At 45.1% G+C, this 5,301-nt stretch overlaps 1 long non-coding RNA gene across 1 annotated transcript; it reads left to right on the top strand.

Moving 5' to 3' along the window:
- Nucleotides 1-521: 521 nt before the first annotated feature.
- Nucleotides 522-4,879, top strand: LOC147602251 (uncharacterized). Its single transcript, XR_015257528.1, has 2 exons — nucleotides 522-1,718; nucleotides 4,496-4,879. It is a non-coding gene; the product is annotated as an uncharacterized LOC147602251 (long non-coding RNA).
- Nucleotides 4,880-5,301: the final 422 nt, after the last annotated feature.

Raw genomic sequence — 5,301 nt, 5'->3', positions numbered from 1 at the left:
CGGAAAACCTGGGCGGCTGCGCATGCGCAAGCAGCCTTCGCACCGCCCTGCCGGCGGTGGGCACGGGCCGGGGCGGAGCGAGGCGGCGGTGCCGTGCCGTGCCGGGCCGGGCCGGGCCGGGCGGGGCGGGGCGCAAGATGTCGATGTGCTGTGTGCCTGGAAGTGAGTGGGGAACGACTTCCTCTGGCAGACCAGTGCCCCCCGCCTCAGGCGTTTATTCTTCGACGGCGGCGGCAATAGGGGGTGTCGCTTAAGGAGAGGGAGGGCGGGCGGGGGCTCCGCGACTGCGGACAGCCCCGGTAATAGCGCGTGTTCCCGGGTTCCGTCGCCCACCCTCCCCTCCTCGGGTCTGTGACATGGCGGCGGGGCGCGCGGCGCCAACGGCGCTTCTCGGGGCGGCCGGTAGTCGTTGGGCCGGTGCTCGCCCACCCCACGGAGCTGTCCGTCAGGCCGCAGCAGGGGCGGCGGCCGTGGGGAGGCCAAGCCCCGGTGCGTGGGCAGAAGCGGCGGGCTGTGCTGACCCAACCTTCCCCCGCCCCCGGGTGGGCGTACGGCTTCTCCGCCAGTTGGTAGGCGGTAGACCTAACACTGCGTTCTTATCTGCGGGCAGCAGCCTTCGCGGTGGCGCTGTGTGCGGACCAAGTAATGCAAACTAATTTTTGTTGTTGGTGCGGGCGGGCGGGCGGCCTGGTGCTAGCACGGCAGATGCTTGGTGCTCTGGTTCTTGCAGGCCCGACAGGTCCGCTGACCTCCAGGGCAGGGGTTAGCAGTTGTGCAACGCTTACATGCTGTCTCCTCAGTGTTCACACTTCCTCCCTTTCTTCTGCCCTTGTTGTCACCGTTGTTCCATCGCAACTGGTAAATGTCAATAGAGCCCATTCACACAGCTCAAACAGAAAATGCCCCGTTCTGTTCAACCAAAAATAAAATTAAAAATCAGGAAACCACAAGATGCATTGAGTCACAGAGAAGGAACAGAATTCCTCTCATTCGATAATTAGGGCACTTGTCTAGGGACGGGGGAATCTTTTCTGGTGCAGTCTGCCCTGGTTCTTGAATGTTTGAATGCAGCATGCATGCTACCATCCTTGAAGTGTGGCTTGGACCCAGCTCACATTTTGCAGATGGAAATTCTGGGTTTGTGACTGAAGAGCTCATCTTCCCTTTTTCTGTTTCATATTTTTCATGAGATTGGCCAGCTGCAATGGTTGGGAAGGTAGAAGTCAGGGTTTACCTTTCACTTCCTACCACCTCAAAGCAAAAAAAAACTCCTCAGTGGTCATAACAGTCTATTCAGAGATGAGGATTTGAAACTCTGGTAGGCAAAGGTCTATGCCCTCTACATCCTAGATGTTATAAACATTAAATATTTTGTTGCTTAAGGAGGGAAGAATCCAGCCATACTTCTGGATAAAAGTATTCCTAGCTGCTGCTGATGCCTCTTCTGCTATGAGGTGCTACAGGTACTCTGAGCGTGTCTACTAAGCCTAGGCTCTCCTGGGACATGGATGAAGATATGCATAACTGGAGATACAATTATTTTGGCCTGTAGGTTTTAAGAAATGTTTGAGGATTGCTAAAGGGCAAAATATAAAAATCAACACAATTAACTTTATTTTGGGTCATAAGGGCAAGAATCCTTCTCAAGTGCCTGAGGCAGTCAAATAATTCGTACCGACTAAGATGGCAAAAATTGATCCAGACGGAACATTTCCATGGTTTGCATAATCTTCTTTTATGTGATAATCTTTTGATGATTTCTTTTTCTGAGGTGGTCATCAGCAGATAACCACAAAGATAATTTTGCTTGTTAAAAGCCAGTACTGCTAGTGTCTAACTGCGCTCATGAAATGCAGATGCTATTGATTCCTGTAAATGAAAGAATGTATATGCAGCATTAGCCAACTCAGGGATATAAAAGCTGCAGACCTGTCCTATCAAAAAGACTGATATTTGAGGAGAGGCTGGTCCCGTTACGGTGAAGGCTACGGACAAGAAGTTGTGGATAGCCATGTCCGTTGAAACACACGGTGTCTAGTGTTATCAGGTATGATACAGGTTTCCTAGCACAGTTTCTTTAAAGAAAATATATTTCATGGAGTGTTTAAAGAATCAATGTAATTTTAGTTTCTGGTTTCTACTCTTAATTTATTTGGGTCAATAAATATGCAATGCAACAGATATATAATGCAGAAGTGTATTTATTGCGTAACAGAACTGGGTGAATAAAAGGCTATTAAGTACCGCTCGGTGTGGGCTGTTATATCTATCATGGTCATCATATGGCACAGTCAATAGAGAAACAGTGAGGAGGAAGCGTTTTGTGACAAAAATAAGAAAGTAGGACATAATCTGTGAAATATTGTTAGCTTCACCACAACTTCCTGTGTGATTTTGTGTAAACTGATTGCTCTTTAAGACAAAGGCTGTTATTTTTCCTTTTTCTGAAGCTATATATAAAAAAAAAAGTCAGTATATTAGTTGTTGAAGTATCTTTGAAATCTTAACAAGAGATTTCAAAGCAACATTCTGCATAGCTATTGTACTGTCAGTGCTCTCAGACAACCTTTCATTAGCTCGTAAATATTAGGAATGCCATTTTCAGGAGGCAAGTCTTTCCGGTGGCAGTCACGTTCCTGTCAGTCCCTTGTGAACAATTCTTTAGTAGTTTTCTGATGTGGTTCTTGACTGGCCACACTCTTAACAACAACTCATGCTCTCCAGGTTGGCAGTCTCCTTGAGAAGGAACCCAAATGAGATATTGTTATGTGCTAATGGCTGACACCAAACAGGCCTTCGCTTTGTGCACCACTGATAGTGTGTTTCTTCAGCTGAGGAAGACACCCCCTGTCTTAGGGGGCCAAACAGAGCCTGTACTAGACAGTTCTTCCCCGCTATAAGATGGGCATTATTGTGTATAAGCAGCAGATTTGTCCCTCAAGGGTCGCTCAGCGTTCCCAGCGTTGCTGGATTAGCTGTCCATGTGCAGACCATGCGTACAACATATGCACACAAGGTTCATTGTTTCCTGGAAGTATCATATTTTCTGATGCGTTCATGCTTACAGGAATACTTACACAGACACATGAAAGAAGCACGCTGCTGCTGGGCCTGCAGCCTGTTGCTGCAGAGATCTGAGCAACACCTGAAGGAAGGGTGGGCAGGAGCAGGCTGATGCTGTCAGAGTGGTTCATATGGCCTCTCTCTGCTTCCCACACACCCACACCGTCTTGAAACCAAGGTAGGGAGCCCAAGGCTATGGGCTGTGGTGGCAGCACGTGAGACATGATGTGAGGAAGGCTTTGGACAACTGAAAATTTTGGTGGCTGAGACTATGTGACTGCCAAATCTTGGCTAGCACAGTCACAAAGTGCTAAAAGTTAAAAATTTACCTAGTAAATTTTTTTCGGTCTTAGGGGGAGGAAAACTACGCCCTTTAAAGTTAGGAGTTGGCTGCAGGAATTACGTAAAATGTGTTCTTGTAAGACGTAGGGTACTGTGATACTAAAATAATGAGTTTGGTTAAAACATCTATAAGGCAGAGCTGATCATGAACATCAGGACTGGGCTGTTATGAAACAAGTGATGCATTGTGGTTGAGGCTGTAAAAAATAAATGCAGGGACATAACATGATGCTTAGGGGGATGTAGTGTTGGAGTGCATTTCTGACCTTGGGTCAGATTTTTTCGATGATAACTTGTTATCTTGTGCTCCCACAGTTTATAGGGAACCATTTTTACGGCAAGTTACTTATGTAAACCACACTTCACTGTAACAATTTTGCAATCTAGATCATGAACTACAACTAGCTTACTGGTTTATTACTGGTAGAAATATTTAGTAACTTACTAAGTATACCATAATATTTACAGTTATTTCTGGTAAGTTTGAATGCAACTTCCTCACTGATACTAAAGAAGAAAGAAACAGAAATGGGTGTTGATAAAATCTGTTAGAAGCGAAGCTCTGTCTCCAGTACACAGGCAGCCAAACAGAAGGGAAGACAATGTGCGCTCCTGTGGTCGTCAACATCAATACTAAAACGTACGTCTGATGGAGAAAACTAAGCCACGCAGGCTCCACTGAATTTATTTCAGTTGGCCGACAGACAAAGGAGAAATCGTTTGCTTGCTTCTTCACATGTCAGCTCTGGACCAGGATAAAAGAAGCAAATCCAGCATTTCATCTTGTTTGAAAAGTGTAGAAATATAAGTTCAGGAAGGAAGGACCTTAGGGAGTCCAGTGGTTCATTGCACAGGCCCGAGGCAGGATCAGTTGTATCTACTCGCTTCCTAATGGACATTTGGTTTTGGTTGTGGGTTTGGTGTTTTGTTTTTTTTCTTTTAATATGCCACTTCTCAGGTAATATCTCCTATACTTTTTCTGGTTTTGTAATGAGAAAGCTTTTCCTCATGTTTGTCTTGTTGCAGTCGTGTAACTGCTTTCATGTCTGCCATGGCCTTATAACACAGATTATTCATTTCCTGTTTTCAGGCGGCTTTCACATTTTTGAAGACTCTCATTATGTTGCCATCAGACTTCTTTTTGCCAGACCACATAATACCATCTTGCTTCACAAAGCAAGTTTTTTCTCCTCCTCCTGACTTTTCCCAGCACTGGATACAGCTCTCCACACGGCCTTTCTAGTGCTAAAGGGCTGGAAGGATTATTTCACGTGTTTTGTGAACTGTAGTGCACTTTTTGTATTCTGTGTGGCATTTGCCTCTTCCACAGCAGTGAGATTTATTTATAATTTATGACCTACTATAAGCCCCACATTTGTCTTCTTTTGCCTAGACCAGTTTTCCTTAACTTCTCTGTGACAGTATCTTATGAAATATTATGAAAAAAATCTTACTAAAGTCAAAATATAACCTACCGCTTCTGCCATGTGCACTGAAAGTAATTAGATCAAATTTTTGTTAATAGATTTATATTCTGCACCTGAGTTACAGCTTTTCTACATAGTTTCAGAAGCTAAAAACATTACAAGTGAAGTATATATTAAAAAAACTTTATTTCCCAGCACTATGTTTGGACACTGGGCCCTATTTCTGTATTTCTTGAACAGACTGTGGGTGGACTGCTGTGCTCACATGAAACCCCACTTCATAAAAGTAGATGTTGCCCCCCTGCCCCTTCCAAATACCATGGCATGAACTACAGCAAGGCTACAGCTGAGGAATTTTCTGTGAGTAAACTCTTGTCAATGCAAGCAGGTACGTATCTATGTGATGTAAGTTCTTCCTTCATGTGTTACAAGCAGTTTGCTTTTGAGACTTCAATCTCATTGGGACTGG

This window comes from Chlamydotis macqueenii, chromosome 1 (genome assembly GCF_036417535.1).
Source record: "Chlamydotis macqueenii isolate bChlMac1 chromosome 1, bChlMac1.mat, whole genome shotgun sequence".
NCBI lineage: Eukaryota > Metazoa > Chordata > Aves > Otidiformes > Otididae > Chlamydotis > Chlamydotis macqueenii.
Note: the sequence above shows the minus strand (reverse complement) of the source record. Positions and strands in the feature narration are given on the sequence as shown.